Raw genomic sequence first — 11,298 nt, 5'->3', positions numbered from 1 at the left:
ATATAGCTAAAAGTAAGCCAAGCATTACCATGTATTCTCAATAATCGGATCGTCTGTACGCATCCAGACTAGAGTATGCAATTATAATTAATTGAATTGCATGTTCATCTGTTTATGTTACGATACTTGTTACAGAAATGTTGTCATGCCACAGTTTATTGCTTTGCCTCTTGACTTCATATGGAACCTGTTTACAGGGATTAACGTGCCGATATTGAGAATATAGTATATATATCCAGCATTGGAATCCAAGCAAGGGTTGGTAAAGCAGACCGGATCTCCCTGCAAAAATAAAAAGGCAGGCCGGATCTGATAGTCACTCCAGTCCCGACATAGCGTAGGCAACTTCTATATATATAAAAACAATCCAGCTGGTTATATTCTTATATCCCGACCTGATGTTTCCATACATTGCTTGAAAAGATTATAGGGCATGCATCCTGCCATGTGGATGTAATCTTCTAAGCTTCTATGAGATGTTTATCTGGGAGGATGCATCCATGCATTAGCTTTGCACTAAACTACCTCCCCAAACAAATGGCATGATTAAGTCCAAGCCCATTATCACGAACAGCAACAAGGAGTAGCACCAATGCCGTCAGGTCTGAATCAAGACCATCTCATCTGGGCTCAAGTTCTGTGATGGACATCTTATTTGACGACGCTTTCGCAGGATTTTCTTCCGATATGGAGCTAGCCCCAATCTCCTGGGCGCCGAAACCTGGCCTGGACAGAGAAGGAAGACTCACAGTGCTACTGCTAACCATGACATTCACCGCTGACATCAACGGCCTGTCTGCGGGTTTTTACTGGACACACAATAGGCCTATGTGAATGTATTTCAGCAACTGGTCAGTGGGACAATGATTCCTCAAGGTTGGATCTATCAACTCCGCCGCTCTTTCCTTGGTCCAGTGTTCCCATGCCTGCATCAAATTGGGACTCAATCATTCAGAATTCTACAAGAGATCCAAGTTAACTCTTCTGAGAAACTACTATAATAGTGAGAGCTAGCTTAGCTGTCAGGAACATGCTATTACTTACAATGTTTATGAGATCAGTATCATGCTCCGAGTCGTAGGGTCCATGGCTTCTTCTTCCGGTGATGATCTCCAAAATTAGAACACCTAGGCTGAATACATCTGACTTGATGGAATACTGACCACGCATTGCATATTCGGGCGACATGTACCCACTGAAACAGGAGGGTAGCTTTTCAGTGTGATGAACTTTTAGGACATGCTTGGTTTGCTACCAGAATTTGGCTAGCCAATGTACGTATTGGGTTATTGCTCATTTTGGCAATACCAAGACTTGCCAAAAAAATGAAATTTAATGTGAGTTTTTTTGTGCGAACTTAATGTGAGTTTGGCTAGACAATTTGGTAGCTAACCAATTAGTAGCCAATATTTAAGCCAATGCCAAACATTGGCACAACAAAATTTAGCATCAAACCAAACATGATTGACAGTGTTTAAAAAAAATTAAGTATGATTGACATATTAATATGCTACTGCAGACCATACGTACTATGCTCCAGAATGCGATGTGTAACAGTTTGTGATCGATCCCCTCCAAATATCTTTGCTAAGCCGAAGTCAGAGATCTTAGGATTATAATCAGAGTCTAAAAGGATATTGCTTGCTTTGAGGTCCCGGTGAACTATCTTCAGTTGTGAATCTTCGTGAAGATATTGTAAGCCCCGAATTATTCCATTTATAATCCTGGATCTCTTCCCCCAATCTAGCTTCTTGGATTCCTCAGCATCTGTTACTCAAAGAAGAAATATCAATTATTATAAAGTTGTAATTTTTCTTTGGTAGAACTTGGCACTATCCTTGTAGCGGATGTTTTCCTTTGTGAAAACAAAACACAGTGAGAAAATTTTAGCAAACAAAATTGTATCAAGACTTCTATTTGGCATGTACTCATACACAAGTATTTTCTCATGTTCCTCCAAGCAAACACCAATTAGCCTGACAAGATTCTTGTGGTGCAGCTTGGCAACCAAAAGCAGCTCGGTTTTCAGCTCTTCTATTCCTTGTCGGGAAGTCTGTGAGAGCCTCTTTACCGCTATTTCTTGGCCTTCAGGTAGGTCTCCCTGCACAATGGTTAATAAGGAAATTTCAAGGGCTTTTTTGGCTTATGTAATTTTCTTGAATGCTTTTGACATTAGAACTAACAAAATACTAACACCTTTAAATGAAACACCACACATCTGAACACGCTCTAACGAACAGATATCAATCCATTAAAAAAATCGTACAGTGGGACCTATGCCTTGTAAACTACACCGAAACCTCCCTCGCCAAGCATTTTATGTTCAGCAAAATCATCTGTAGCAACTTTTAGTGTTGATAGATCAAGGAGGAGAGACTCCATATTGCGAGCGTCATCCAGGCTTGTTGATTCTGTTGGAAGAGACAAAGTAAACAATGAGAGCAACATTAAAAGTTATTTTGGAATACGTAGGGTCTAGCTGAAAATTTCTAGGGATCTCCCTTTTCTTATAGGTACACATATTGGTACTTAATCTTTTCAGCAGAACTTGGTTATTAAAAATCCATCCACTAAAGTGATTTATTACATACTTGTGGTACTAAAATTTAATAATTCAAAATGGTTAAGAGAATTTACTTGGTTCTAATATTTTTGCTTCTTGTCTCTGTCTCCTCGTCGTCATCCTCCTCCTCCTCCAAATGTAATACCATGCTATGACGACAGCGACTGGTGCGGCACTCGTAAGCACTGCAATTGTTACTACTATAACTGTACTTATCTTGTGTTTTGGTCCTTCTGCAAATGTATACCAACTTTGTAAGTACCAAAATATACCTCCATACGTAACTGATGATGTCCTAGAAACTAGAAAGCGGGTACGTAAAAACTTTATATTTAATTATTGACCTGGAGAAATTCACTTTGAAGGCTTAATTTTTTTGTTAAATTCACCTTTACCGTCCCAAGGAATGACACGCTGACACACAACTGATATGGCTTGGTAGTAGACCCCCACAGTCCAATAACAACGAAAAACGACATTTAAGAGCATCTCCGGCCGTTGGCCCCCAGGCGGTGAATTTACGCGCACCCTGGGGCGAGCCGGCGCTAAAATCGGCGCGGGGGTAAGCAGGTTCCCAGCCGCTCGCCCCAGAGTCGCCCCAAACATGGTTTTTTCTTTTTGAAAAAAATGAAATCGGCAAAGTTCGGCAAATTGGACAAAACGTTCGGCTAAATTCAGCCAACTTCACATAATATTTGACAAGTTCAGCGTTTATTACATAAGTTATTAAAAAAACACAACTACGGGGCGAAGAAGTCGCTCAGCGCGGCGAAGTCGCCGACGTCGCCACCGTCCTCATCGTCGGTGGCGGCGGCCTTCTCTTTCTTGATGGCGCGGCCGCCCCTGCTGGACCCCTGCCGGCGTCTCCATGGCAGACCGATGGCGGCGGCGTGTCGTCATCGCTGTCATCGAGGACGACGACGCCTCCTTCGTCCCGGCCACGGCGCCGAACTTCGAAGTGCTCATACGCGAGGCGCTGGCGCTCCAGCTCCAGCTGCGCCCAGTCATCGCGCCCCCATTTGAGGGCCACCAGGTCGTCGAGCTCCTCCTCCTTGACGTCGCTGGCGAGCCCGGGCTACGTCTTCACGACGGGGAGCCCCGGCTCCGTCTTGACGGCGGCGAGCCCCGGCTCCTTCTTTTGCTTGACGTAGCGCGGAGGAGCCGAGGACGGGGCGCGCCTGCCGCCCTCGTTGATGACGATGCCGCCGGCCGAGCGGCGTCTCCGCAGCAGGCTCCGCCTTGATGCCGAACAACGTGGGCGAGCCGGTAGAGTGGGAGGAGGAGCGGGAGGACGACTGTGATGAGGAAGAGGAGGAGGAGCCGAACCTCCTAGGCACCCATGGCCCGGCGCTCCCGCGTGGGGGCGGGACGGCTGCGGCGGCAGGGTATGCCAGCGGCGGGTCATTGCCGCCCTCGAGGTACGCCAGCACCTCGCGGAGTGTGCGGCCCGGGACGCCCCACCAGACGCGGCGGTCGTCGCTGTTCTTGACGCCGCCCACCACCGGCGCCCCGTTCGTCGACGCCAGTCGCTACACCTGCCGGCGCCGGAAGTACTTCGCCCACGCCGCATGGTTGTCAGCGGCGTACTGGGGGAGAGCATGCGGCGTACTGGGGGAGAGCGCGTTGGTCCTCCGGCAGGGACGTCCTCACGCGGTCGACCTCGGCGGCGAAGATGCCGGGGCGCCCATCGACGTCGGGCACCGGGGGGATGGGGGCGCCCCCGTTGCTGAGCCTCCACTCCGTCGGCCCGCATGTCCGGCAGCGCCGGGATGTTCACCTCGAACAGGAGGTACGCCTCCCACTCCTGGAGCTGGCGGCGGCCGAAGTCATTGGCCGTCGCGGCGTCGCCGGGGAAGCGTTCGGCTATGGAGAGGAAAAGGGAAGGGGAGGGGAGGGGAGGGGAGAGCGGCAGAGCTCGGCGGCGGACGGGATGGACGGCAGCTGGTTTGGGCTCGGCGGCTCGGGCTGGTGTGGCCAGCGGCGAGGGGGCCCTCTGGTTTTATAGCCCCGCGTCCTGTGAACGTGTGGCGGAAGGGGAGGCATCGCCGCGCCCGCCAGCCCATGACGCGCCGCCCGTGAGGAATTAATGGCAAGGCTGACCGGCGACAGCCTTTTCATTGATTCCCGCAGGAAACCGAGGCGTTCTGGCGAAGACGGGGCACGTGCCGCTGACTCGACGGGCCCGCGGCTCTTTCGCGTCAAAACCGCTCGCCCCGGCGCCCCCGAGCGCCCCCAGCGCGCCAGGTTTGGCCTGGGGCTGCCGGCGCCAATTTCGGTCCAAGCCTCCGAAAAACGAAAACGGGCTCCTGAGGGCGCGGCTGGCCGCTTTTTGGGCGCCGGCATGAAAAAAACATCTGAAAAGGACCCGTTGGGGACGCGGCTGGAGATGCTCTAAATCTCCACACGCGGAACTAAGGGTTTAGTTTGTCGCTGTCAAACAATGTCGTGTCAAACTTATTTTATACTACTACTCCCTTCGTAAAAGAAATATAAGAGTGTTTACACCACTAAAGTAGTGATCCGAATGCTCTATATTTCTCTACGGAGGTAGTACTTATCAACTATGAAAAAATAGCAACGAAAGCAATAAAATGGTGGTCAAGTAGTCGGAGAGAGTAGCATGGCGCCGGATGGGCATCGTTGCCATGGCGATAGTGCTCTGTCTGGCAGCGTAAGCCGGCCGTGGAGTTGAGCAAAGATCGATCACGAGATGTACCACGGCAGCGTGGACTGGTTGACTGCAAACAGCGACTTGATAGAGAAAGGAGTGCCCAGAACCCAAGAGTAGACGGACTGAGGTCGTCGGTCAAGCAGATCAAGCAGAGGATTCTTGGGTTTGGTGGAACTTGGAGTCGTCGGTCAAGCGAGGGCAGCTCCAACTCTCTTTTTTCCTTCTGTTTTCTTCGTCTGATATTCTACGACTCTTCCACAGCAACAGTGACCCTTGTCCTCATTCCCTTCTGGAGACCGGATATTTAGTACCCAGGTGTCTCTCCCTCCTATCCCACCGTTCATGCATAGCAGTAGCCCTGAGGATCTGTGACATGCGCTGCAATGCTGCTTTGTATTGCAGGTCTACTTGAATAGTCTAGGCATACACAAATACCCACTGCCTATCCTACTGCTCAGTTCTCCACCTCTAGTACGTATTAGATGAGGCAAATGGCTGACAAACAAGCTGGTGCTGCAAATGAACTGTTCCCGGTCAGAACCTAACGCGAATGTCAGAGCGACTGAACGGGGCAGATAAGGGGGTGCCGGGAGTCCCGGGTGCTACCACACCTTTCCCTTCTGTTCGAAGGATTTTTACCTAAAAACATTGGAAGAAAGATTTCTTAGAATTTTTTCTTCAGATGCATTCGGTTTGTAGGAAACGAGTACGGGGATTTCATAGAAATACTTATTAATTTCCTGTGATGTTGATGGAATCTACATATCTACTCAAAATTTATTTTATTCATATGAATGAGGCAAGACAATTCTTTAGGCCTTGTTTAGTTAATCCCCACCAAAAGGGGATTGGAGAGAATTGGAGGGGGATTTAATCCCTGCCAATCTGCTCCAAACCCCTTGAAACCCTGTGGAACCGAACAAGGCCTTAGGATGACAAGTCGGAGGAGGCTCTAGGAGTTCTCTATGCTGGACCGTCGGATCGCTCGACCCGAGCGTCCCTGGTGGCCATCTGATCTACCTATTCTGAACACTCGCTTCGTGGTCGGATGTGTAATCTTGGAGAACTCCACGCATTGTATTCTACTCTGAACACTCGCTTCGTGGTCGGATGTGTAATCTTGGAGAACTCCACGCATTGTATTGCTTGGGTCCGGTGTGTATATATACATGTTCAAAGGCGGGAAAATTACCTGTTTCATTCTTGAACTGGCGCATAACACACCGAGAACACTACTCCCTTCAATCTATACTACTTGTCTAGTGTTCGTATCTAGATAAGTTTAAGACAAGTACTTCCTCCGTTGCTAATTATATGTCATTTCAAAGATTTCAATATAAACTACATACAGAGCAAAATGGCTGAATTTACACTCTGAACAATGCCTATATACATTCATATATAGTCCATATTAAAAACTATAAAACAGACTTATATTTAGGAACCGAGGAAATAATATGGATTGGGCGGAGTAGTATTTATTCCTAGCCGCCATATAAACCAAAAGCCAGTCTGGTTGGTGTGGAGTTAGGTACGGTAAATGGCTTTGAGAGACTGAGGTATGTTTTTTAAGTTATACGTAGATAGTATCTCTACTTTTAGGTGGGGAGTTGGTACGTAGTCCGCCGCTCCATCGATCAAAAAATCGCCTACCTCGACGTACTGCGATCCCTCCCACCCTATCCGGTTTTCCACCACGTTCAGGTCTTGGTTTTTTAGGGTGCTCTCACAAATCAGACGCTCTCCCTCAAGCCTCCCCACCATGCCGTCCGTCCCACCCATGTTATACCCCTAGACGGCCGCCACCGCTTCCGTCAATCCTCGACCTCCCAGTGGTCGCGTCCATCACACTGGTCAATGTCGTGCCCGTGGCCACCGTTCGCCAATTCGTGCACTGCTAGCACTGGGCCGATTGCCATTGTTGCCGACCTGTCCTCTGATCCCGTGAGAAGCGTCCTCCTTTGGTTTCACATCTCGGTTCAATCCTAGAGGCAAAGAGGACCATGACATCGTCGGATGTGCCAGGCTCATCATCACTATTGTACGACCCCACACCCTGCCTTGATCACTAGTCAACAGCTGGTTGTTGTAGCCCTATGGGTTCCTTCTGATGATACGCATTGGTTATTGTGGGGTTGACTTGTATGAGATCTCATATTTTAGTGAGATCGTAAGATCAACCCTAAAAAGAAAAATTACACATTAAAAAATTCTTAAATTATTTGGAAACATCAATGTGGGGTATGTCTACAGCTCCGAAAAAATAAGCTCAAAACTCGATGTACATTTAGAGATTAACGTGAATAGTGACAGTTTTGCGTGAATAGTACTTCGACACTATTCACATCTGATTTTGTCGTTTTTGTTTCTGTTAATGTAACTTGAATTAGGACCTGGAATTTTTTGAGGTTGTACATCGAACATTGTTGTGTGTCTACAATTTTTTTAAAAATGTTTGAACATGTATTTTTTTCAAAATGTGAGATCTCACACAAGTCTCCCCCTAGTTATTGTTGTAGTGTTTGTGGTGCCGGGGACTCGATACTGCAAGAGCTTGAAGATGATAGCCATGAGGCTGGAAGAGTCGCCTCTATCCTATAGCGGGGATGAGAGGGTTCTGCGGCTGCGCTGGTGGCTTGTATGTCACGAGGAGATTGACCTCGCCCTTCTTGGTGTGAATCGCTTGTCTGCTTTCACTAGTAGAAAAAGGGTCAAATGTGAAGCACATTAGTGCCGGTTTGAATTTGAGCCGGCACTAATATGACCATTAGTGCCGGTTCCAACGGCTAGGTGGGCGGACATCATTAATACCGGTTCGTGGGCAACCTTTAGTACCGGTTCATGCCATGAATCGGTACTAATGAGGGCAGTGTGGCTGTGGTCAGGCTGGGGCCCCCACGAAGACCTTTAGTACCGGCTCATGGCATGAACCGGTACTAGAGTTTCTAATTAAGCTGATTTTTAGTCCCACCTCGCCAAGGGAGAGGCAGTATGAGCGGTTTATAAGCCGTGAGTGCAGAGACAATGACGAAGAGGCGCAATGCTCACCTGCACGTTGATTAGCTTCAAGCCTTTCGGAATAGCATAGATTGCACTGAGCTATGTGCAGTGCAGTCTACACTATTCCGAAAGGCTTGAAGCAAATTAACCAGCATTGCACCTCTTTTTTATTTTTCATAACTTATTTGGACTCCGGACTTCTTGTGTGTTTATTATGCAGCATTCAAAGCAACGTCATCAATTTCCAACATGTTCTGACATCATTTGCTGTTTTTCAGTCATTTACCTAATTGTTTAGAGAGCTAAATGACCGTGAAATTGAAAGTCACTACAAAATGAACTGTGAAAATGTTGAAACTTGGCATGGTATCATCATTTCACCCGCATAGCTTGTGCGAAAGAGTAGAGAGGGTCACGGCAAAAACTGGACGCACTTCGTGTACAAATTGGACAATCTCTTTCGGAGTATCAGGGTTTCGGACGAGAACTCATCTGTTACATGGGCACTTCAATGTTTTTCAAAATTATTTGAACTCTGGACTTCTTGTGGGTTTACTATGCAGCATTCAAAGCGACGTCATCAATTTCTACCATGTTCTGACATCATTTGCTGTTTTCAGTCATTGACCTAATTGTTAAGAGAGCTAAATGACCGTGAAATTGAAAATCACTACAAAATGAACTGTTAAAATGTTGAAACTTGGCATGGTATCATCATTTCACCCGCATAGCATGTGCGAAAGAGTAGGGAGGGTCACGGCAAAAACTGGACGCACTTCATGTACAAACCGGACAATCTCTTTCGGAGTATCAGGGTTTTGGACGAGAACTCATCTGTTACATGGGCACTTCAATGTTTTTTAAACTTATTTGAACTCCGGACTTCTTTTGCGTTCAGTATGCAGCATTCAAAGCAACGTCATCAATTTTCAACACGTTCTGACATCATTTGTTGTTTTTCAGTCATTTACCTAATTGTTTAGAGAGCTAAATGAACGTGAAATTGAAAATCACTACAAAATGAACTGTGAAAATGTTGAAACTTGGCATGGTATTATCATTTAACCCGCATAGCATGTGCGAAAGAGTAGAGAGGGTCACGACAAACACTGGACGCACTTCGTGTACAAACTGGACAATCTCTTTCGAAGTATCAGGGTTTCGGACCAGAACTCATCTGTTACATGGACACTTCAATGTTTTTTAAAATTATTTGAACTCCGGACTTCTTGTGGGTTTAGTATGCAACATTCAAAGCGACGTCATCAATTTCGACCATGTTCTGACATCATTTGTTGTTTTTCAGTCATTTACCTAATTGTTTAGAGAGCTAAATGACCGTGAAATTGAAAATCACTACAAAATGAACTGTGAAAATGTTGAAACTTGGCATGGTATCATCATTTCACCTCCATAGAATGTGCGAAAGAGTAAAGAGGGTGACGGCAAAAACTGGACGCACTTCATGTACAAACTAGACAATCTCTTTCGGAGTATCAGGGTTTCGGACGAGAACTCATCTGTTACATGGGCACTTCAATGTTTTTTAAACTTATTTGGACTCCGGACTTCTTGTGTGTTCAGTATGCATCATTCAAAGCGATGTCATCAATTTCCAACATGTTGTGACATCATTTGTTGTTTTTCAGTCATTTACCTAATTGTTTAGAGAGCTAAATGACCGTGAAATTGAAAATCACTACAAAATGAACTGTGATAATGTTGAAACTTGGCATGGTATCATCATTTCACCCGCATAGCATGTGCGAAAGAGTAGAGATGGTCACGACAAAAATTAGACTCACTTCGTGTACAAACTGGACAATCTCTTTCGGAGTATGAGGGTTTCGGACGAGAACTCATCTGTTACATGGGCAATTCAATGTTTTTTAAACTTATTTGAACTCCAGACTTCTTGTGTGTTCAGTATGCATCATTCAAAGCGACGTCATCAATTTCCAACATGTTCTGACATCATTTGCTGTTTTTCAGTCATTTACCTAATTGTTTAGAGAGCTAAATGAATGTGAAATTGAGAATCACTACAAAATGAACTGTGAAAATGTTGAAACTTGGCATGGTATCATCATTTCACCCGCATAGCATGTGCGAAAGAGTAGAGAGGGTCACGATAAAAACTGGACGCACTTCGTGTACAAACTGGACAATCTCTTTCGGGGTATCAGGGTTTTGGACGAGAACTCATCTGTTGCATGGGCACTTCAATGTTTTTTAAACTTATTTGGACTCCGGACTTCTTGTGTGTTCAGTATGCATCATTCAAAGCGACGTCATCAATTTCCAACATGTTGTGACATCATTTGTTGTTTTTCAGTCATTTACCTAATTGTTTAGAGAGCTAAATGACCGTGAAATTGAAAATCACTACAAAATGAACTGTGAAAATGTTGAAACTTGGCATGGTATCATCATTTCACCCGCATAGCATGTGCGAAAGAGTAGAGATGGTCACGACAAAAATTAGACGCACTTCGTGTACAAACTGGACAATCTCTTTCGGAGTATGAGGGTTTCGGACGAGAACTCATCTGTTACATGGGCAATTCAATGTTTTTTAAACTTATTTGAACTCCGGACTTATTTTGCGTTCCGTATGCAGCATTCAAAGCGACGTCATCAATTTCCAACATGTTCTGACATCGTTTGTTGTTTTTCAGTCATTTACCTAATTGTTTAGAGAGCTAAATTACCGTGAAATTGAAAATCACGACAAAATGAACTGTGAAAATGTTGAAACGTGGCATGGTATCATCATTTCACCCACATAGCTGTGCTAAAGAGTAGAGAGGGTCACGGCAAAAACTGGACGCACTTCGTGTACAAACTGGACAATCTCTTTCGGAGTATCAGGGTTTCGGACGAGAACTCATCTGTTACATGGGCACTTCAATGTTTTTTAAACTTATTTGAACTCTAGACTTCTTTTGCGTTCAGTATGCAACATTCAAAGCGACGTCATCAATTGCCAACATGTTCTGACATCATTTGCTGTTTTCAGTCATTTACCTAATTGTTTAGAGAGCTAAATGACCGTGAAATTGAA

The 11,298-nt window shown here is 45.8% G+C and overlaps 1 pseudogene; it reads right to left on the bottom strand.

The window, feature by feature from the left end:
• Nucleotides 1–620: 620 nt before the first annotated feature.
• LOC123191411 (cysteine-rich receptor-like protein kinase 10) lies at nucleotides 621–2,841 on the bottom strand (annotated as a pseudogene).
• Between the last annotated feature and the right edge of the window lie 8,457 nt (nucleotides 2,842–11,298).

This window comes from Triticum aestivum, chromosome 2A (genome assembly GCF_018294505.1).
Source record: "Triticum aestivum cultivar Chinese Spring chromosome 2A, IWGSC CS RefSeq v2.1, whole genome shotgun sequence".
Classification (NCBI taxonomy): Eukaryota; Viridiplantae; Streptophyta; class Magnoliopsida; order Poales; family Poaceae; genus Triticum; species Triticum aestivum.
Note: the sequence above shows the minus strand (reverse complement) of the source record. Positions and strands in the feature narration are given on the sequence as shown.